At 39.0% G+C, this 23,945-nt stretch overlaps 3 long non-coding RNA genes across 4 annotated transcripts in view; 2 read left to right on the top strand and 1 right to left on the bottom strand.

The window, feature by feature from the left end:
• The window catches only part of LOC138755447 (uncharacterized), a 41,140-nt gene extending 26,179 nt beyond the window's left edge, over positions 1-14,961 (top strand). Inside the window, exons 2-4 of the long non-coding RNA XR_011352303.1 lie at positions 10,255-10,372; positions 13,508-13,719; positions 14,339-14,961. This is a non-coding gene — a long non-coding RNA (uncharacterized lncRNA). The remainder of the gene's footprint in view (positions 1-10,254; positions 10,373-13,507; positions 13,720-14,338) is intronic.
• Positions 1-19,811, bottom strand: part of LOC138755446 (uncharacterized) — a 34,661-nt gene extending 14,850 nt beyond the window's left edge. For both annotated transcript variants that reach the window (XR_011352302.1, XR_011352301.1), the window contains exon 1: positions 19,751-19,811. This is a non-coding gene — a long non-coding RNA (uncharacterized lncRNA). The remainder of the gene's footprint in view (positions 1-19,750) is intronic.
• A 77-nt stretch (positions 19,812-19,888) lies between these two features.
• On the top strand, positions 19,889-23,446 carry LOC138755445 (uncharacterized). The gene is made up of 2 exons (XR_011352300.1): positions 19,889-19,987; positions 23,117-23,446. It is a non-coding gene; the product is annotated as an uncharacterized lncRNA (long non-coding RNA).
• The last annotated feature ends 499 nt before the right edge of the window (positions 23,447-23,945 follow it).

Below are 23,945 nucleotides of genomic sequence, written 5' to 3'. Positions count from 1 at the left end.
AATTTAATTGGTCTTTTTGTATTGTCTAAATTCAGGATGACAACATTTCTAGAGATCAGCATTACACTTTTCATTACTACTTGCCACAGACAAATCTCAGCCTCTTTGACTAGTTTTCTGTAGAAAGTGGTATCCATCTATTCTCATATCTTATAATTTTGTCTTAAACATAGATTACTCTAGTTTTTCTAAATTATTTAATGAAAGCGTGATATGTTTGGTTGGAAGATTCTGTTCACTTACTGATGATTGCAATTTGATCCTTAAATAATATTTTTAAAAATAATTAGACCTACAGCACGGTAACAGGCCCTTTCGACCCATGAGCTCATGCCATCCAAATACACTCAATTGACCTACACCCCCAGTTCATTTTGTTTTGAAGTGGAAGGAAATTGGAGGACCCAGAGGAAACCCACACAGACATGGAGAACATGGAGAAATTCCTTACAGACTGGTTGTTTGAATGGGATGGCACAGGATTTGAAGCCCAGTCGTGCTTGCTGGCGGTGTTGCACTAATTGCAGTGTGAACCTTTCCGCCCAATCTGATAAATACATCAGATTGTATCAAATGATGACTGTTACTGGAATTCTTTAGATACAAACCTAGCCTCAGGAATCAGACAAGAACATGATAATCAATATGTATCTACACTAAAGGTAACATTCATGGATTCAAGTTTATAATTAGCCACTCTACCTGCTTTTTGTTTTGGTCATTGATTACCTCTGATCAATGAGAAAATCAGAATGATAATGAGAACAATGATGGGTTTATTGTCATAAATTTTACAATGTACATTTTCGCTGAAAGTATTAATGAAGCAAAAAGCAACTCCAATAGTATATATTAAATTAAAAAGAGAAAAATACAAAAGATAGATAGAGAAGTTCATTTACCATACTGCTAGAGAGTGGGTGTTGCAATTGTGCAAATGGTCCTTTTTGTGGTGATGGAACAGTCCATGATGAGTGTTACAGGGAGAGCTTCAAAAGCCTGTGAGTCATTGGAAAGAAGCTATTCTTGAACTTTGTCGCAGTAGTCTTCAGACTTCTATCCCGTCCCCTGCAAGAACTCTATTCCCTTTCTGCAATTTCTCCATCTCCGCTGCATCTGTTCCCAAGATGAGGTCTTCCAGTCCAGATCATCTGAAGTATCCACCTTCTTCCACAAGTGTGCCCTCCACTCCACTATGATCAACTCAGCCCTCACCTGCGCCTCCTTCATTTCCCGCTCATCTGCCCTGGTTCCCTCTTCCCCCATATGCAACAAACACAGGATTCTCCTTGTCCTTACCTACTTCCTACTTCCCCATCAGCCTCTGCATCCTACACATTATCTTCCAGAATTTCCGTCAGCTACAACTTGCTTTGGATAATTTCTATAATATTTTATTATCATATATGTTATATTATTATTATTACATATTATAATTTTTATAATATGACATGTCATGGTTTTCAGGTGTGGTTTGATTAAGCTACTGTACATTAATTAAGTTTCTAAATTTTATCCCTCCAAATTATCATTTATATCCACCTCAAAGCTAGATAATATCCTCACCAAGTGCTTTTGATCCAATTGAATGCAAACTGTGATACTTTTATCAGATTAGCAGAAAGTCTCCAGCTCAAATCATTTTTGAGTTTGGAACTATTACATTCTTTAGTAAGAGTAGGGGAATGCCATACTGTTACTAAAGGTGTTGTTGAGTTTGGAACTATTACATTCTTTAGTAAGAGTAGGGGAATGCCATACTGTTACTAAAGGTGTTGTTGCAATGAACAGTCTATATCTTTCTTCTTTAGCTTGGCTTCGTGGACGAAGATTTATGGAGGGGGTAAATGTCCACGTCAGCTGCAGGCTCGTTTGTGGCTGACAAGTCCGATGCGAGACAGGCAGACACGGTTGCAGCGGTTGCAGGGGAAAATTGGTTGGTTGGGGTTGGGTGTTGGGTTTTTCCTCCTTTGCCTTTTGTCAGTGAGGTGGGCTCTGCGGTCTTCCTCAAAGGAGGTTGCTGCCCGCCGAACTGTCAGGTGCCAAGATGCACGATTTGAGGCGATATCAGCCCACTGGCGGTGGTCAATGTGGCAGGCACCAAGAGATTTCTTTAGGCAGTACTGTATGTTTAAAAGCAGATAAACTCAGAAGGGGAAAAGTTGCAGCATGTTGCAGAATTAGATAAAGAGGTGGAAAGAGGCTCGTGAGAAGCAGTAATGTCAACATGTACCATTTGAGCTGAATGCCTCTGTGTGACACTTTGAAATTATTGGTATCAAAATACAAATACTCTCAGAAAATCTGAGGGATGATTTTTCACTCTGTAAAAGAATGAAAAATGAAACTTTACCTAATTTTCTGAATCTGAAGTTATAGATGAAACTCACCTTCATGTTAATCTGAATTGTGACACCACCAGGAACATAGCATTTGGTCAAAAATGCACTGAAGTGTCAATCCAGACTGATGTAAATTAACCTAACATTTCTTCAGGGTACATAAAGCAATACTTGTTGGAAGTGGGAGGAATGGGTCTTTTCTGAATGAGCCATTGTGAAAATGAGGATTACAGAGGAGGAAAAGTGTTGAGGGAACCAGGTGGGGAAGGGATGAGCAGTAGTTGGGATTGGGGTTGTAGAATGTTGTGTCTGAATATAAGAAAGAAAAGTTAGTGTCAAGAGAATGAGCACCATCAGAGAAAAGAGATCACTGGATTAGACTTGTAATTGAGTGTTAGGTTAGTCTGGTTGGCCAGACAGTCAATCAGTCCAGGTCAGGGTTGGTTAGATGCATGGCATCAAGAAGCAGAGCAGGGTTTGACATAATAGTGAATGACAGTGCAGTTGAGACCCATGATAGGAAAACGTTCCATCATTGACAGAGATGGCAGTATATATCCCATATATTAAACACAAAGTCAGCGCACAGATACAATCAGTAAATGGGATGGCAAATAAAATGTTGCAATCATGGGGGATGGTGTACAACAGGAAGGAAGTCATGCAACATTCAATACCACTTTCTGGCAAATCACACCTGAAGAACATTGAAGTGAAGGACAAATATTCCTCCTCAAAAAAATGACGTGATGTTTTGGGCCAGAAACATTCATGAAGTATTGATGGAGAGTTCAGGCACGAAACATTGACCATTCTTTTTCACCTACTGGTGCTGCTTGACCTGTTGAGTCCCTTCAGCAAACTGTTGCGACAGAGTATTTAGAGGTGGTTTGGGAGGAATTGTTAGAGCAGCTTGAACACACACATTTTAAAACACAGAATATTTGCAGAACTTTTGCAGAATGCTTTTTGAAGGAGGCAACAAAGTATCGAGAGCAGCTTGCCTGGGAGAGCATGTGATCTTTGCAGGCAGGGAAGAGAAGAGTTTTGCTCTCAGAGAAGGAGGGTGTGAAATGGAGAGGAGCGACACAGAAATCAGTTCCAGAAGGACAAAGCTTGCAAACTTTGGAAGGCTGCCTGGTCAAAGGAGAAGACTGGCGGTGTGAAAGGTGACCTGAAAGAAAGAGGATCATCTGGAGAACCCGGAAGGGGGCAAGTTTCATCAGCAAGACTGATTGAGAAGGAATCAGTTGTGGATGTCCTGGAAAAGGAATCTCTCTCTGAAAACCAGCAAGAACCCTACTGAGTGGTAACCATTTGCCTGTTAAGCATCAAAGACTGGTGAACATTGTTAATGCTAACTTCTGTGCACAGTACAAGAATTACCTGCAACCAGTGAGATGGAACTGTGATCTAAAGAACTTTTCTAATCTTAAATATACATTACACACACCTGCACTTAGTATTAGAGGGGGGATTAAGTAGATAGGTAGGTTAAGTAATAAGTTTAAGTTCAATTCTGTTTTCTTGTTCAAATATAATTAAAAACTACTTTTGTTTAAGTAACCCTGTGATGTGGTGCATATCTATTGCTGATGGTTTTTGGGGTCCTCTGGACTCTGTAACACTGTGTTTAGTTATCTCCAGGTTTATTTATTTCTCAAGCAAATAATTCATCGGGCATTCTAGTCAATTAAATGGTGGTTTTCATGCTTCTCACTAAATGTTTGCTAAATGAATGCATGTAGTAAAATATTGTAACTGGGAGATAAATTGCATAATTAAATCTGCAAATTGTGCATTTCTTTTCACCAAAGGATAGCATTAGGACAAGAGTCAAGAGTTCTGTGAACACTTCCAATTGAGTCTCAAAGCTTTAGGCCTACAGTATATGATTACACATTTTTACTCTTATGTTGGTGAAATTAGGAATGTTTTAATCTATCAATATATTTTCTTAATTATAATTCCAATATCCATTGAATCATTCTATCACGGTGCTGCTCATCCAGTTCACTGATATGATAAAAAATCATTTTATTGTCAATATCTTTTGAAATCTTGACTACAAGCTTGCTTTTCAATACTTCTGCTGCTAAGTCTTCCAAATTTTTTTATTGCTTTGCTTTACATTCTGAAAATATTCTGGCTATGAATATTTTATATTATGCATTTTAAAAGAGCTTATATATTCATAGTCACATTTTTGACATAGCTACGGTTTAAAAAGTATACCATAGAGAATGTGATCTTTCTTGAGATTTTTCCAACTTCTAATTGACCTGAGAATGTACCTAAAATCAATAAACCTTAAATGAACTCATCAGGAAATAGAATCAAATTGTGTTGCTTTCTAAAGAATATCCCACGTAATTTGCAGCTATCACAATGCAACTTTATTAAAAATCCATTTTTATTAAAAACATCATAAAATGGATTCATTGCTCTTGGCATTAAAATAATATTCATATTTTTGCATCTTAGAACTTATTTATTTATTAGGGTGCCACAGTTAGCATGGCAATTAGCAAAATGCTATTACAGCTCAGGTTCAAAACTGGCACTGTCTGTGTAGGGGTTGAAATGTATTTCATGGTCACAAGCAGTTCTGTTTGTGGCTTTTTGTTTAACATTTTTATGCCGTCTCCAAGCAAAATCTTTGAGCCAAGGTTATAGCTAATTTCTCGGCTTGTTAGGGAGATAACAATTTTAAATTAGTTCTTTTGTTCTTCAAAATAAAAGTCCAGAGAAAGGTTCTGACATTTCCTTTTGACCATCTAATAACATTTTAATGGCTTGTAACAATATTTAGCAACTTATAACAATGTTTAATCATTTAATAAACATTGGAAAGCTCAGCTTGACTTTAATACAAATTTGTTTGGATGAGTCATGGACAACAACATACTTTTATCCTCCAAGTGATTATAAAGGGAAATAGTTGCTACAATTTAAGTCGATAGGAAGTTGGAAATTGGATTTGGAATTTGAATTGGATCGATTGGGCTCAGTTTAGAGCATTTCAAAGTCATGGAGGCATGATTATCAACAGCAGCGTCAAGCCCTTTGGAAGTGGTAAGCCGCACTTAAGAATTCCTTTGGTGTGTTTATTGCAAGTTAGACCACAGTTTGGAGAAATTGCCACTTATCCTTTGAGGATTGTTTTGGTTTTGGAGTTATTGTGGTGCAAGCCTGGTGCCTGAGAATCAGGAGGATAACTGGATGGATAAGGATAAATAAGGAGTGCCGTATCGAGGAGATGGAGGTCAAGGAACTTAGAGAAGAATTACATTAGGACTTAGATAGAAGTGGAAACTCACAGAGCTCCTATAGTGTGATTGAAGGGTTAAAGAACCAGAGGGCCTGCCAGAGAGTAGTCAACCCCTGAGAAGCAGCAATGCTGACCTACCTCTGTTGGGGGATGGGTCAGGGCAAGCCGATTTACCTCCATTGGGGGTGGGATCAGGTAACAGTGGCCTACTCTCGTGAAGGCTGGGGCCCAAGTCTGGCTGCACTGACCTAGCTTCGCTGAAGTTGGGGTCCGATATGTCTGGGAGTGATACAGAAATGCCACTGCAGGAGATGAGCCCAATAAGGGCATGTCTCCTCAGTTCTAGTGGTAGTGAAGAGGAGGTGCCTTCACGTAGTAAGACAAGGCCTTGCTGCTCTATGACCTGCTCATTGGGCATAGTTAATCCACCCACTTGACAAGCGAGGATTACCACCAGCTGCACAAAAAGCCTGAGAAAAGAAAATTTAAGTGTCTCTGATCCATGGGCACCTGTTTGATTGGGGTCCACCATAAAGGCCTCCCGGTTGCAGAGCCTACGACCAATGAGGAGATCTTACAATGACTGGACAAGTTGGAAGGCATGGTATCAGCAATCATGAGTAAACCACAAGTGCTTTCTGAGCAGGGGGAGGAATGGGACGAGGGAGAGCCTGATGGGCCAGATGTAGAAATCGAGTTCCCTCACCCCCAATACACTTCTCCCATCAATTGGGATGAGAGAAAAGTTCCATTTATCACAGCAAAATTTGCAGTACAGAGGGGCATTGGGCAACCCCACGATTAAGAAATTGCGGGGTTAATATCATATCTGGTATCTAATGTCTTCAGAGAGACAGTGCTAGAGGATTCGATTAAAAAATACCCCTGCCCAGCCAATTGCCCTCAGCTGGATGTACCAAAAGTAAACCCCGCAATATGGAACAATTTGAACATCCCACGAGAGCCAAGTACATGAAGCTGCAAAGATTACAGGGCTTTGTGGTTAAAGGTATCACTGCGTTTGTCCAGACACTGTCGTCAGATATAACAGAGACACAACAAGATGCACTAGAGTTGCTCTCCCATGCCAATTACAAACTGAATGCCTTCCAGAAGCAGCTGATAAAGCCTGATCTAAATGTTTGGTATGCTCATTTATGTAAACCCGCTAATCCTGTCACCAAATTTCTCTTTGGTGATGATCTGAGTAAACAGGTGAAGGACTTGAATGAGCAGCAGAAGGCAGCAGCTGGAGTGGTTAGAGGTTCGAGAGAACAGGCAAGAGCAACTGCTATGCTTCATCCCTATCGCAGGTACACGGGGGACGTTAAGGCAGCGCCACCACACGTGCATTTTTTAGGGCAAAGCCCTCTGTGGAGACAGCGGCAGCAGAATTCTCCCGCCCAAAGCTCTTTGCAGAGGTTGAGCCAGATTGCACAGCCACGCCGACCAAGCACGCCAAAAAATGAGCACCACCTATAGACAGCTGAGTGCATTTTCTAATAATGATGATAAGATTGTGGGCGGTCGATTACAATGTTCTTTAGCCAATGAGGTAATGTTATTACTGATGCTAATGTATGACATACAGTGTCTGGGTATGAAATTGAGTTTGACCCACAGAAATTCCCTCCGTCTAGGAGTAAGGGCTTATACAATTATATATGCAGCCCCCAGCTCATGGAAACTACACATAAAGAGATTATGGCTTTTAAACACAAAAACGTAATAGAACGCTGCTGCCAGGAAGGGAATGAGTTCATCTCAAACATATTAACGAGACCTAAGAAAAGTGGGGGAACAAGAGTGATCTTAGATTTATCTGACCTAAATGAGTATCTTATACCAACATTTTAAAATGGACATGATTCACTCTGTTATGTGTAAGGGCTACTTTATGGCATCCATTGATTTACAAGATGCTTATTATTCAATATCTATACGCCCGCTCTCTAGAAACTACCTGGTTTATTTGGAAGGATGAATTGTGGCAATATAAGGCACTACCTAATGGACTTAGTTCTGTGCACTGAATATTTACCAACTTTCTGAAACCGGTTTTCTCCTGACTCAGAAAGGAGGGACATATGGTGATGGGTTACTTGGATGACACCATCGTGATTGGCAGGTCCATGGGCGAAAGACAGAGAGCAGTGAACACCACTACGACACTGCTGCAGTACTTGGGTTTATTATACACCCAGAAAATTCAGTCCTCAGCCCAACCAGAGAAATTAAATTCCTTGGGTTCCTCTTAAATACTGCATCTATGAGAATAACCCTGCCAGAAGATTTTTTAAAAAGGTGGAAATACTCCAGGCTGGTAGTGCTTTGATTGCAGAAACATGACCCTCTATAAGGAAATTAGTAAAGTAATTGGGGAATTGATGGCTGCTTTTATGGCCATTCAGTACGGTCTGCTAACATATAGATTCCAAGAAAGAGATAAAGTACAAGCTTCAAAGACCACTAGAGGTCTTTTTGATAGACCAATGAGCTTATCACAAGAGGCTAGAGCAGAACACTCATGATGGTCGATAAATGTATCTCAGGCTTATGCCATGATAGCGATTAGAAAGTTTGATATGGAAATCCGATCTGATGCTAATGGTGAAGGATGGGATGCCAAAGATTTAACTACCTCTACTGGTGGCAGATGGAGTATTCAAGAGATTAGACTGGCATCATGATCTAACATTAACTTCCTACAAAATGTTGGCAGCTCAGTTGGCACTGAAGTCATTCTGTGCAGAGAAAATGGGTATACATGGGTTTATGAGGTTAGACAGCACCTCAGCAGTAGTATACCTGAATAAAATGGGAGGTTTGACGTTCCTATCATGTAACTGGCTCATGATACAGACGTGGAGTTTGGTATTGAAAGGAATATCTGGGTTACAGCTGCGTACTTGCCAAGATGTCTGAACTATCAGGGTGGACTTGATGTCCAGAAAGTTCAATAATAGAATGAAATGGAAAGAAATGAGGGAAAGAATTTTAATCTGATAGTACAAAATTTTGGATTGCCAGAGATTGATCTGTTTGCATCTCATTTAAATGCCCAAGTACTGAGATAAGTATCCTGGTTGCCAGACCCCCAGGCAGAAGCCATAGACGCCTTTATGATTAATTTGGCAGAACAGAATTTCTATGCTCTCCCTTCCCCCCCCCCCCCCCCCACCCTTCCCATTAGTAGCTAAATGCCTGCACAAAGTTCAGGAGGACGGGGCCACTTGTCTCCTGGTGGTGCAAAATTGGCCTTCCCAGTCCTGGTTCCCAATGCTGAATTGGATGTTGCTAGAACACCCTTTACTGTTGAAAAGGAGCAAGGAACTGCTAGTTCAACCAATATCTCTCCTTCCCCATCCTTTCACTCATCTCAATCTTTTATGTTGCAGGATTGGCGTGAAAAGTTTGGCGTAAAATGATTGCAGCTAAAAACGGTAGACATTATTTGTGCTTCATGGAGAAAGTCAACTCAGAAGCAATATGTCACTTATATTAACAAATGGCAACTGTTTTGTTTTAATGTGAGATTAAATGTTAATTATGTTTCAGTTTCAGGTGTTTTGCATTTCCTCACTGATTTGTTTTACATTCACGTAGCCAGTTATAGTGCTATCAATACAGCCAAGAGTGGTTTGGTGGCCTTCCTGACTCTACGAGACACTGAACACTCTGTTGGGAATCATCCCCTGATTTGAAGATTCATGAGGGGAGTATTTCACTTACATCCGCCTATGCCACGTTATCATGCTATCTGGGATGTTAAAGTTGTGTTGAATTTGTCGCGACATTTCTTGCCAGCATACACTTTGGACTTACGTGACTTATCATGGAAATTGCTCATGTTTGTAGCCTTGATTTCTGCCCAAAAAATACAGACTTTAACTTGTTTACACTTGGACTATATAATTTGGGAAAATTATTTTGTTAAAACATGGTAAACCTGGTAATGTGGGAACGAAGTTCAAATTGTATGCTTATGAAGAGGATGAAAGATTATGTGTGGTGGGGTATCTGAGACAATATATTGAATGTACTCATGATATCAGAGGGGAAGAGAGATTCTTGTTTGTATGTTATAGGAAACCACATCAGCGGGCATCATCTCAGACTTTGGCCAGATGGCTAAAGAGGACCATAAGGTTGGCTGGAGTGGATACCACTTGGTTTGAGGCTCACTCAACCAGAGCAGCAGCTATGTCTACTGCTAGTAGAGTGGAAATCCCCATTTGGGATCTCATCCGTCAAGCAGGATGGTCAAATGTAAGAACATTTAACAGGTTTTACAATAAATCTTTGAGGTCGGAGGTGCAGAATTTCACTGCAGTAATTTTGTCGGCTGGTGATTGAATTGTGCCACATACGGGAGGTCTATTGATCTACCCTATGGTCTTTCAGACCATGTAAACAAGAAACCACTGAGCTTTGAAATCTCATATTAGTGAACCAATGAGCATTACGAAAAATAATGGAGCATTAAACGAGAACTTACCATTTGAAGTTGGATGATTATTATTTCAGTAATGGGAGTGGTGAGATAATATGCCCTTCTCGCCCTCCCGTAATTACTTTGAACGTTGTTCAGTAGTTTCTTGTGTTGCATGTATGCCTCACAATAAAATGCTCTTTTGACAGAATTATACCAATGGTCATCTTTCTCGAGATTCAAAGATTGGCTGCACATGCACAGATGGGATCTCATATTATCTCACCATTCCCATTATTCAAATAATAATCATCCAACTTCAAACTGGTAAGTTCTCGTTTAATGCTCCATTAATGTAGATATGCACATTTTATTACATTTTTCCTCTCCCTTTTGTATGTATTTGCTTATCTACATTTGATTTATTATGTAATCGTCATTCATTGTATATGCTTATTATGTTAAACTCAATAAAAATGTTAGAATGAAAAGATTGACAGATCTTCAAACCCACAAATTTTGGAACTGTGACATCTGCTCAATTGCATCATTTTGTGAATGGATGTGAAGATGGTTACAGAACTGTTAATTACCTGTTACTGCATGATAACCAGGATCAGGAGCTTTGTGGATTTGCAATGGGCACGGCCAGAGTGGCTCCAATAAAACTAGCCACTATCCCTCGAATGGAGTTAACGGCTGCTACCATGTCAAGCAGAATAGACACAACATTGAAAAGAGTGTTGCAGATAGAACTAACAGACTCCATATTATGGACTGATAGCGCCTTTGTGCTCAAATACATCAACAATAAAACCACAAGGTTTCGTACTTTTGTGGCTAACAGAATCACTGAAATTGATGAAGTCTCACTTCCAATACAGTGAAGATATGTTACTGCAGTTAAGAATCCTGCTAATCTGGCTTCCCAAGGTTTGAAAGTCAAGTCTATTCTGGAGAAAGAAATCTGGACCTTGGTTTCTTCTACAGACTCATGAAGAGTGGCCTCAAAATCCTGATCAATTTGAAAAAAACTTACCGGAGGACCCTGAAATCAGGAGTAAGACTGAAAATGCTGTTCAGATAATGTCTGAACAAATAGATTCAGTTACCTGCTTAATCCATTACTTCTCATTCTGGACTCATTTGAAAAAGGCAACAGAGTGGATGCTCAGACTTAAAAGGCTGCTTCTGAATTGTAACAGAAAGAAAAAAAAGCAAGAGGTATTCCTGCTCAATTTCAATTAGATACTATCCATCAAAGAAATCTACCGCAAAAGGAGACAAGAAATCTTGAGACTCAAGAAAACGATGGTCTCACATTTGAAGAACTGGTTAATGGTGAGAAGAAAATCATCTGCTTTTGCCAGGGGAAGAAATTTGCAGATGAAATTTCAAGTCTGAGAAAGGGAATAAATATTGAAAGAACAAGCCACATTTGTAAATTCAACCCCATTCTGAAGAATGGTGTATTAAGAGTTTGTGGGCAAGTTGGCAGAGCAGCAATGCTAGAAGAAATGAAACATCCTGTCATACTGGCCAAGGATCTTTACATCTCTGATTTGATTATTCGGCATATTCATGAAGAGGTGGGCCATAGTGGTCGTAACCATATGTTATCCATCTACGCCAAAAAATATTGGATTCCTGGTGCCACTGGGTCAATCAGAAAAATTATGTTGAAATATGTTGTTTGTCAGTGAATAAATACTCCTCCTGGACAACAGCAGATGGCAGATTTGCCGCGAGACAGACTCTCTCTTGATGAACCTCCATTTATATGGAGTTGATTATCTTGGACGCTTTGGAGTAAAGCGTTGAAGGAGTGGTGTGAAATGCTATGGTGTTATTTTCACGTTTAGTCATAAGAGCAATTCATATAAAAGTGGCACCATCACTTGACACAAACTCCTTCATCAATGCCCTTTGATGTTTTATTGCCAGGTGTGGTCAGATAAAAGAGCTACAATCCGACAATGGTATTAATTTTATAGGGGCTCAACACAAACTGAAGTAAGATTCATGATGAAGTACTCCAGAAAGGAATCAATTGGATCTTCCATCCTCCTGCTGGCTCACACCATGGAGGTGATTGGGAAAGATTGATTAGATCAGTGTGAAAGGTCCTTAATTCCATCCTAGATGGACAGAGTCTTAATAAGGAGGGTCTTCACACAGTTCTATGTGAAGTTGAAGCTATCCTTAACAGTCTTCTACAAATATAAATGATCTAGAGGCACCTATACTGAATCATATTTTGCTTCTTAAGACTAAGCCTTCGATGCCACCAGAGCTGTTTAAAAAGGAAAATATATATGCTCACTGCAGGTGGAAGTAGGTGCAATTTATATCAGATTTGTTCTGGAAAAGATGAGTGAAAGAATGTCTTCCACTGTCGCAACAGCAACAAAAATGGTCTAAGACCAGTTGCAATTTCATGGTCAGCGATGTTGTGATCAACATGGACAATTCAGTCCCTTGAAATTCCTGGTTGATGGGGAAGATTGTTGTTACCATTCAAGACAAAAGGGGACTGTACATCAAGTTCAGATCAAGACTAAAATTGGCTTTCTGAACAGTCCAATTATCAGTCTTTTACAAGAGGCAGAAAGCTTTGATAATTGATTTTTATTTTCTTTTGAAATTTAACCAATATATGTACTACTATGTCCGATGTTTGTTTTTTTTCTTTATGATGGTAACTATTATTTTTTAAACATAATAATTAGGGGCTGGTATTGTAGGGGTTAAAATGTATTTCATGCTCATGAGCAGTTCTGTTTGTGGCTTTGTGGTCTTTTGTTTAACATATTTTTATGCTGTCTCTGAGCAACATCTTTGAGCCAAGGTTATAGCTGATTTCTCAGCTTGTTAGGGAGATTTCATTTTTAGTTTAGTTCTTTTGTTCTGCAAAATGAAGGATCCAGAGTAATGCTCTGACATTTCCTACTGACCATCTAACAACATTTTAATGGCTTGTAAAAATGTTTAGCAACTTATAATAACATTAACAATGTTTAAAATCATTTAATAAACATTGGAAAGCTCAAGCTGACTTTAGTATAAATTTGTTTGAATGAATCATAGAAATCAATAACATTCTTTTATCCTCCTAATGACTATAAAGGGAAGTACAGGTAGTCCCCGACTTACGACCATAATGGGACCGAGGGATCGGTTGTAACTCTGGTTTGGTTGTAAGTCAGGGAATGGTGACCTTGGGCTGCTGGAGGGGACAGGGACCTTGGGCTGCGGTGGGGAACGGGCACCTCAGGCTGCCACGGAGAACAGGGGCATTGGGATGCTGATGGGGAACTGGAACTTTGGGCTGCCACGGGGAACAGGGAGTGGGACTTGGGCTGCTACCGGGAGTGGGGATCTTTGTAAACAGTAATTTTAATACAAGATATGTTTTTGTATTCTTTTAATAAAGATTTTTTTAAATTTTGGTTGTGTGTGCAGGTGGATGTAACTCGCGTAGGTCAGAAGTCAGGGACTATCTCTAGTTGCTACAATCTGTAAGGAGTTTGTACGTTCTCCCATGTCTGCGTGGGTTTCCTCTGGGTACTCCAATTTCATCCTACCTTTCAAAACGTATGGGTGTTGAAGGTTAATTAGGGTATTTTGGCGGCATCAGCTTGTGGGCTGGAAGGGCCTGTTACCATGCTGTACAGGTATGTCTAAATTTTAAAAATCTTTAAAAATTCACATTTAAAATTTAAATGTAATTTTTTTTTTAAATTTTTTATTTTTCACACCATAAATCACATTAGCCATGATATACACTTTTTCTTTTTCACACATATTCAGTGACTTTTTCTCCCCCCCCCCCTCCCTCCTCCCAAGCCACCCCCCCCCCCCCCCTCATCCATTTTAGGTATACAATCTAGGTTGCATTAAACCCGTCAGACAATGTTGTCATTCAACAAAATTACACCAGAAATTCTACTGAGTCCATTCTTTTCTTTCCTTCTCCTTCCATCAACTTAGGTAATGTTTGTCCCCGGTAGGTTTTCGCTATTGTATTTAATTGTAATTTTTAATACAAATTTTAAAAAATAATATTTATATCATAGAAATTGAGTAAAATATGGGGAAGGTAGCATGAGAGACACTACTGGGATCTGAACTACTGTTGCATGCACAAAAATTGATTTCCACTCAGGCAACTGGAAAATTCGATTTTAAGCAATTACATGAGTCTGAATTTAAAATGAAACTAATATCAGTACTGGTAACCATGAAAATACTAAGTTATTTTTAAACATTTTCTGTCTCACCATTATCCTTCAGGGAAGGAAATCTTAACCGCTTTGCCTGGAATGGCTTTGTGATGCATACACACCAATATGGTTGACTCTTAATGACCTCAACAGTTAATGACAATCAAGTATGGACAATAAATACTCATATTGCCAGTGTCGTCTCAACTTTAAAATCTTAAAACTTGCTTGGATTTGGAGTTCTTGGGAACCTGCTGCATGAACACGTGCTTCAAGAATTCCAACTGGCCTCATCCCAGACTGGAGATTCCAGACCCAGTCGTAGGCCATAGGAACCTCCAAAGTCGCATCAATCCCATTCGCCTTGAAGATTGCTTCCATGACTTTCCTCCTGATTTGTCAAATGATAGTTCCTTTGCTTTGTTCCAAGGGAAGAAGCTGATCATATAATATGCATCTATTTCTTTCACAGCATTGAATATGAATGTTCTTTCAGAGGACCCGCTTGGAACCACGCCTAGCATACCAACACATCAGCAAGTGCAAGATTCATCCAAGTTGCTGATCAGAAGTTTGCAAGGACAAGATAAATGAGACATCATCTCTGTGAAACTGCATTGTGCCCCAAATTCCTCACTACCCTTTGAGAATTTAGGCTTTTTGTTCCCTCCAACGATAATTACCTTCAAGCTTTAGCCTTCTTATTTGAGTAATTCATATTAAGTTAACATGTATCAGAAAATGAGATGATAATTAAGCTTAATCATTGTGCCTAATAGTGGTTAAACTGAATAGAACTCAATGACACTGCATTAAACATTCAAATAATAATGTAAACCATGTACTTAAAACAACGCTATTGCCATTGTGCTACTCCTATCACAATTCTGAATATAGAATCCTGCATATACCATAATATAACCATATAACAATTATAGTATGGAAACAGGCCAATTTGGCCTTTCTAGTCCGCACTGATCCAAGTACCCTCCTCTAATCCCACTTACCAGCACTCTGCCCATATCCCTCCATCCCCCTCCCATCCATATTTATCCAAATCTTTCTTAAATGACAAAATTGACCCTGCCTCCACCACCTTTCCCAGAAGCCCATTCCACATAGTAACCACTCTCTGAGTAAAGAAGTTCCCCCTCATGTTACTCCTAAACCTTTGCCCGTTAACTCTCAACCCATGACCTCTTGTATCCATCTCTCCTACTCTCAATTAAATACAGATTAGAAAGATAATTTACAAGAATAATTGCAAATTCTTTTTCTTTGGCTTGGCTTCGCGGACGAAGATTTATGGAGGGGTAATGTCCACGTCAGCTGCAGGCTCGTTTGTGGCTGACAAGTCCAATGTGGGACAAGCAGACACGGTTGCAGCGGTTGCAAGGGAAAATTGGTTGGTTGGGGTTGGGTGTTGGGTTTTTCCTCCTTTGTCTTTTGTCAATGAGGTGGGCTCTGCGGTCTTCTTCAAAGGAGGTTGCTGCCCGTCGAACTGTGAGGCGCCAAGATGCACGGTTTGAGGCGAGATCAGCCCACTGGCAGTGGTCAATGTGGCAGGCACCAAGAGATTTCTTTAGGCAGTCCTTGTACCTCTTCTTTGGTGCACCTCTGTCACGGTGGCCAGTGGAGAGCTCGCCATATAACACGATCTTGGGAAGGCGATGGTCCTCCATTCTGGAGACGTGACCTACCCAGCACAGTTGGATCTTCAGCAGCGTGGATTCGATGCTGTCGGCCTCTGCCATCTCGAGTACTTCGATGTTAGGGATGAAGTCGCTCCAATGAATGTTGAGGATGGAGCAGAGACAATGCTGGTGGAAGGGTTCTAGGAGCCGTAGGTGATGCCGGTAGAGGACCCATGATTCAGAGCCAAACAGGAGTGTGGGTATGACAACGGCTCTGTATACGCTAATCTTTGTGAGGTTTTTCAGTTGGTTGTTTTTCCAGACTCTTTTGTGTAGTCTTCCAAAGGCGCTATTTGCCTTGGCGATTGTACAACATTAACAAAAATATGTTCTGCATTTCCCAATGCACGACTTCTTAAAAATACAGCAATTTACCACTGTAACTTATCAGGAAAGATGGGGAGTACAGTAGCATGAAATTGGGCTCAAAGTATTCATACTTCAGTGAATTGGGCTTCAATGTGCTGCTGAGCAAGTCCACTGTTATTCTACTGTTACGGGCCCAGAGGACCACAAAACCCAGCAGCAATAGAAATTCACCATGACAAATGGTAACTTAAACAAAAGCCATTTTTAATTTTCTTTAAACATAAAAACAGGATCAAACTTTAAAGTTTTACTATTAACTTAACTTAACTCCCTTCTAATTCTAAGCGCATGTGCATGTAATATGTATCCAATCTCACTTCTCACTCTTCCAAGTTCACCGGTATCAGGCAATTCTTATACTGTGCACAGAATTTAACATTTAGGAATTTTCACCAAGCTATGGTGCTTAAAGGTAATTGGTTACCACTCAGAAATGTTCTTGTTGGTTTCAGAGAGAGAGATTTGTGGCTCGTTGGACACACACAAACTGATTCCCCCGATCTGCCACTTCAGTGTCTTGCCAAAGAAACTTGTCCCTTCAGGGTTTTCCAAATGATAACCTCTTCTGCTGCAGGTTACCACAGAGTTCCTTTTGTTTCCCTTATTTCAGGTGAAAAAATCTAGCCAGCCATGTCCTCTTGTATGGACACAAGAGTTTTCAACAGGCTGAACTCAGAACTCACAACCCATCTTTAAAATGGGGTTTCAACAAGCTGCCAGCTTCCCATGACTGCAGAAAACAATTCTCTCTCTCTCTCTCTCTCTCTCTCTCTCTCTCTCTCTCTCTCTCTCTCTTCTCTCTCTCTCTCTCTCTCTTTCTCTCTCTCTCTCTCTCTTTCTCTCTCTCTCTCTCTCTCTTTCTCTTTCTCTCTCTTTTTCTTTCTTTCTTTCTCTCTCTCTCTCTCTTTCTCTCTCTCTCTCTCTCTCTCTCTCTCTCTCACAATATAAAATATGATATAATCTGTCACACTATAATTTTTTTAGAAATGATGACTGAGGTTTAGCTCCTTGATTAGATAGTAAAATATTGGTTCCTATTTTCTTACATAACTATATAGGTTTTTGGTCAGTACTTATAAGATATTACCAGAATTTTAATACCAGCTAATACTTCCTTGGGCTTGTATAGTAGGAATGTGTCAGTATATGAACTGTAGAATTAACACATTTATTCCAATAAGGTAATACCTCCATTAAAATATCAAAGATTAATATTACACAACTACATTAAGTTTTCATTTACTAATATTGACAGCAGCATTTTATAGGCTGTCTCCCTTAAAAACATTTTCCTGCACTAAACCATTGCCCTATTTGACTCATAGATAAAATATAGTCTGAAATAAACAGATTAATTTCTCACATGATCAAGTTTTGACTTAACCTTTATTTATCTCAGTGGAATTCTCATTTTAGTAATTATGTAGCTTTACCAAGGAATAGAATATTAGAATTCTGCAAGGGTAGTTTGGAGGCTAAAGAACACTGAGTAGTAAAAGCAAGTCTCGTATAAATGTATAAATCAACGATCTAATTTATTCTTTCAAAAGGTTTTGTGCAATGATTCATCACAGATGGTGCACACAAAGATAATTACACCCAATGTCTGTTTGTGTTTGACCATGTGAACAAGGACAAAAGGTGGACTTTCCAGGACAAAATAAGACACATAACTAGGGAAATGCAAATCACAATCATCGACTACAACAATACTACTTAGGAAATTGCACTAATTATTTATTGGAAATGGCACATCCATAAAGTAGAGCAAGAGAGTACTGTGAGATCTTTGGTGTTGCTATGCATTGGATGATATCTCAAACATAATGAAGTACTGGAACAAAAATATCATTGATGAATGTAAAAGGCGCACAACAAATACAACTTTTAGCTCCTACCAAGGATGTCTGAAAAACTATTGTTCAGGTGTCAGATACTGATGTAAGACTGATTTGAGACTTCTTAAAGAACTGGTCTGCCATAAGTGAAGCAGAAACTTTGTTTGGGATTCTTTGGAAACTGGTAACAAAATACAAGTGTCAGAAGGAACAATGCTCCTTCCATCAGTAGAGGGCTTCCCCAAGGCCCCTGCTTATGTGCAAACATCCTTCCACCCATTTTATTTCCCAGTAACATCATTCCTCTTGCTTCTAGCCTGGATTTAATTACTAAATTACCAGATATTTTAAAAAATCTGTTGACCAACATATCAAGGTGTTGTTAAAATGTGTCAAGAAGCAACCTTGTGGAATTAAGGGAAATAATCTGGATAGATTTCCTCACTCCAACAATTTTCCTTGTCCCCTTGTCTCAGGACATTGCAATCTTTATATCAAATATTTTCATTGAATTCAATCCAATCTCAGTTACTTGTTCCAGCTAGATTTCTCCAAGGACAGCTTTAAAGATGACCTTTTGCAACTAACAGTCTTGTTCTCCTATGCACCTATTCCACATGGAAACATAGCAACATAGAAAATAGGAATAGGAATAGACCTTCTTACTCTTTGAACCTGCTCTGCCATTCAATTTGATAATGAATGGTCTATTTCAATACCATATTCACATACTCTCCCTTCATTTTGTGCCAAAATCTTCTTCTTCAATATATTCAGCAATTTGTCATTCTATGCTTTTGGATTCCATGAGTTCAGCAACCTTTGAGTGAGGAAATTTCTCCTCGCTTGGTCTAAATAGCTTCCTCTATTCTAAGACTCGACCCCTCATCTGGACTCCTCGGTCAAGGAAAACACTTTGATGCATTTATTCTGTACAACCCTGTCAGAATTATCTTTGTTTTAATGAAACCTCCTCTTCTTTTATATTCTAGTGAATGCAGGTATGATTGATCCAACCTCTCTTCATACAGTGTTCTTGCCATTTCAGGAATCAGTTTGGTTAAATTGCCCTCCTCCCTCTATGTCCTTTCTTACATAGGAAGATCAGCATTGTGCGAGATACGTCAGGTGTGGTCTCATCAAACCATATAATTTGTAGTCAAACATTGTAATGCATTGAGGTGACAAAATGAACTGAATGTATTCTGTGGTGTGAGGTTACCAGAATATTCTCCAATATTTGAAAAGAAAATTCTGCACCCACACTGCATTATCAACTCACTGTTAATTTCTAGAAGTCAGTTAAAATTAAATTTATTAACATAGCATCCTTATCAAAATCCAACAGACATTCCGTCCCAAAAGCATAGAAAATTGCTTATGTATCGATAATAGAAAAAGTGGTTTCTTGTGATTCTATTTTTAATAAACCAATGACATGGTGCTAAATTTGATAAGGAGACACTTAATTGGATTTTATATTGTATTTTTCCCATTCAACCTTCATTGATCAGCTGAAAGAGGATTAATTATTGAAGGAAAATACAAGAAAGAATCAATTATCATCAGAATTATGTTTACCTTTGTTGTTGAAACTAAAATCATTTAACCATATTCAACAAATGCTTTCTTTATTTTACACTAATACAAATGAGCACAATGGCATCTCATTATGCTGCTTGCCATTGTTCATTTTGTGATGTACTTGATGATGAGCACTCCCTAACATGAGCAAAAACAGAAAGGTCAAAATATACATATGCAGGCAATTTGATTTAGTCGAGACCGAGGATTGCCTTGTTTCACTTCTCATTTCAGGTTTGAACTATATTTGTTCTTTTCTTGTCATCTTCTGCATGCAACTGCTGCAGGAATTTTTATTTAACACCATGTTAAACTGTCAGTCAAAATGCTCATCACAGGTTCTTTGAATTATTAAGCTGATAGGAAGACTTCCGGTTCTGCTTTCCCAGATTAAAAAAAAAAATTTCTTCCTCCATTCTACCTTCCTCTTCTTGAGACAGGGGAAACATCCATCTGCATTCTGATATTTGATAATCATCATTATGAGATTATTGTCATACACACATGTACCCAGTACAATGTAAATATGCACCAAACTTGCTGCAGTCAAAAGGTAATTTATAAAAGAAGCTCCATAATAAATTACCTTACAAAAAGAGTTAATAAATATAAAAGATAGAAAATAAATATTCAAAGTTAGAGTATTGTAAACAAAAATTGGCATTTCAATAATGCAGATCGATCTTTTGGTAGTGGTGCTGAAATAGTTTATGATTGGGGTAGTAAAAGAAGGATCTCCAGCACTCTTTACAAAGCACATTGCTTTAAATAAAAATTAAATGTTGTTTCCAGGTTTCCAGCATCTAAACCAGGGATGGGAATCCTTTTTTTAAAACTCACATTCCACCTTAAGTATTCCCTATGCCCTAAGTGCTCTGTGATTAGTAAGGGATTGTCTGAAGTGGTATGTAGGTGGAAAGAAGAAGTTTCAAAACCACTGTTTTAATCGTACCTAATTGACTCGTTCTGTGCACAGTTTCATAACTCCAAAGGACATGGGCCGATGACAATTGTTCTCAAGCAAAATATTTCATTAACAATTGGGTCTAGAGCAGTGGTTCTCAACCTTCCCTTTCACTCACATACCACCTTAAGCAATCTCTAACAAATGTCAGAACACTTATAGCATAGGTATTACTTAAGGTGGAATGTGAGTTTAAAAGAAAGATTGCCTCCTCGTGATCTAGACCATGATCTGGAGTTGATGTACCTTCAATGGTTATGAGGGGCTACACTTGAATTAACTTGTCAAATGCTCAAATTGAGCACATTCTTACTCAAAATCCTTTTTCCTTAGGAAACTGGCCTTATGTGGGACAGATGGTGATTCAACAGGTTAATGTGCCAAGAAGGTTAAAATTCATAATAGCTCTGTTCTAGTCTGGTTTTGAGTTGGTCAAATGAACTACTCAAATTTATGATGGGAACAGTGCCAGCAAGCTCATCAGTCAAGATCTCTAATATTGGAAATCAGGGGTTTGTGATATGTGTGAATCTGAATTAAAAATCATACATTGACTTCTGAAAACACCACATTCTAAATATGATACTCTGTGTGTGTGTCTGAGTGTGTGTGTGTGTGTGTGTGTGTGTGTGTGTGTGTGTGTGTGTGTGTGTGTGTGTGTGTGTGTGTGTGTGTGTGTGTGTGTGTGTGTGTATATATACATGTGTGAGAGAGAGTGTGGACAATCAAAAATGACAGAGGCAGATTCTCCATCACTAATAGTTGACGTGCATGATGCACGTCCAATGTGCTGAACTACTGCCGTTCAGGCGAAACTGAAAGTAAGTCTTTGGATCAAGAAAATTTCTATTGTTCTGAAGAGGAGAATAAATTAAAATTGTAATCTTCACAAAGTCCGATGGATCCATCACATTTTAACACCAATCCAAAAATACTTCATCTCCTTCCACTGCTAGGCTGATGATACCCAGCCTTATCCCCCCCCACCCCTCCCCACCGAAGCCCAACCATCAAGCAAAGATAACCAGCCTCATCAACTGTCTGGAGGAAATAAAGGGCTGGATGGCTCAAAACATCCTGCAGCTAAATGAAGGCAAATCAGAGATCATCCTATTTGGCCTCCCAACTCCACCAAAATTATCCCAATACCCTTGGTAACTTAACCACTCTCATTAAACCACATGTCAAATCCTTGGTGAGATATTCGATTCCACCTTCAAGTTTGACAAGCAAGTCAATGCAGTGGTAAAAGCTAGCTTTTTCCATCTCTGCACTATTGCCAAAATCAAATCATTGCTGTCACTGAAAGACCTCAAGGAAGTTATCCACGCCCTCATTTTCTCATGTTTAGACTGCTTTAACTCTCTTTACATGGGAATTAGTCGGTCATCATTATCCTGTCTGCAACTGGTTCAGAATGCGACAGCAAGGCTCCTGAAGGGACCATATCACCCCTATTCTTGCTTCCCTTCACTGGTTGCCAATACGGCTCAGGATAAATTTTAAAGTTCTCCAGCTTGGTTAAAGCCTTCAATGGACTAGCCCCCTCCTACATCACCAATGTCCTAATGCCCTAATCCAACTTCAAGGCACTTCAGATTGGCCAAATTAGGGTGCTTGGTTGTTCCGTTCTCAAATCGCAAACTCGGGAGATTGCGCCTTTGCAATAGCGGCCCCCAAACTGGAATAATATTCCTCTATCTATCAAAACAGCCCCTTCCTTTAACTCTTTTAAATCCAGGCTCAAGTTGTATTTTTACTCGCAAGCATTTTGAAGTGATTGTTGATTGTTACCATGTTGTATGTACAATCCTCGAAGACCAGTTTTATACTGCGTTTTAAATAGCTGCTTAAGTTAAGATGTAATTTATGATCTGTACAGCACTTTGGTCAATGTGAGTTATTTTAAATGTGCTATATAAATAAACTAAACTAAACTAAACAAACACTGACACAATGAGATATCTTTTTCAACTTGCAAATATTTTATTTTTGAGAAGTCTGAAAATTTCTGCCTCCAATTTTGGATTCTTTGAAAAATGTTCTGAACTTGCCTTGAAGAACTATGTTAGAACATGGGATGAACACAATTATTTTCTTGATTTCTTTAAATGTGGTCAGTTCACTTTGAAAACCTATTTATGTCTCCATGGCACCTCCTGTACTGTCAGCATCATCTATTTTTTTTCTTTTTCCTTTTAAAAATATTTTTATTAATTTGATAGATAGAAATGTTACAAATATATATATATATATATATATATATATATACACACCTGTGTGTGTGTGTGTGTGTGTGTGTGTGTGTGTAAATCTGTTTAGATATTAATTAATTAATTATAAAGCTTTTATATAATGCAATATAGAATATGAGTTACATAATAATTATACACTTGTAGTAGCATGCAGCCATCACTGCAGGATGACACAGAAGAGACTGTTCGAACACAGCTATCAAGCGATCTGCACAACGTGTCAGAGGTCCATTCCCATAGGCCACTGAAAAATGAGCTTCGCCAGCCAATTGCTGACAATGGATTGCAAAAGAGCCAATCAGCGCGAAGGGCAGCACAAACTACACCCGTCGATGGAGCTGCAGCAAAACGGGCTGATCCCACTAATCAGAGCCTGAGGGGGCATGGGTTACTCCCGTTGATCATATGGCAGCCAGGGTCTGCCTGACCATATAAAAGAGTCCAGCCAGTTCATTAAAATCAGTGTCAAATTCACTCCTTGTTGTGTGTCTTATTTCCGAGCGAAAACCTCAAGACACGCCACACATTGTCGTATAATTCTCGAAAAAATGAAAATTCCTTATGCGAAATTCTCCTCATATTATAATATTGAGATATGCATTTTGATTATTTAAATAGACAAATCTCTTCTAGTTGTAGAAAAAAACAAAAAGGAAAAAAAAAGGAAGAAAAAATCCCATACTAATCTAACCGTAAACACGGTCACCAGAAATAAATTGTAAAGGATCAAGTATCAGCTCTCAGATATCAGATAGATAACCCCCAGAGTACGCCTGTCTAAGTAATCAAATTATGATAAATAGTCCATGAACGGATCCCATAGCTGGTTAAATTCAACCTTTATCTCTTTAACATTATATCTAATTTTCTCCAAACTCAAGCAAGACATAACATCCTGTAACCATTGCATATAGGTTGGTGCTATGCTGTATTTCCATCTTGTCAAAGGTGCTTGTCTGGTCATCAATGAAGT

The sequence above is a fragment of the Narcine bancroftii genome, chromosome 2 (assembly GCF_036971445.1).
Source record: "Narcine bancroftii isolate sNarBan1 chromosome 2, sNarBan1.hap1, whole genome shotgun sequence".
Lineage (NCBI taxonomy): Eukaryota > Metazoa > Chordata > Chondrichthyes > Torpediniformes > Narcinidae > Narcine > Narcine bancroftii.
This window is presented reverse-complemented; position numbering and strand designations above follow the sequence as displayed.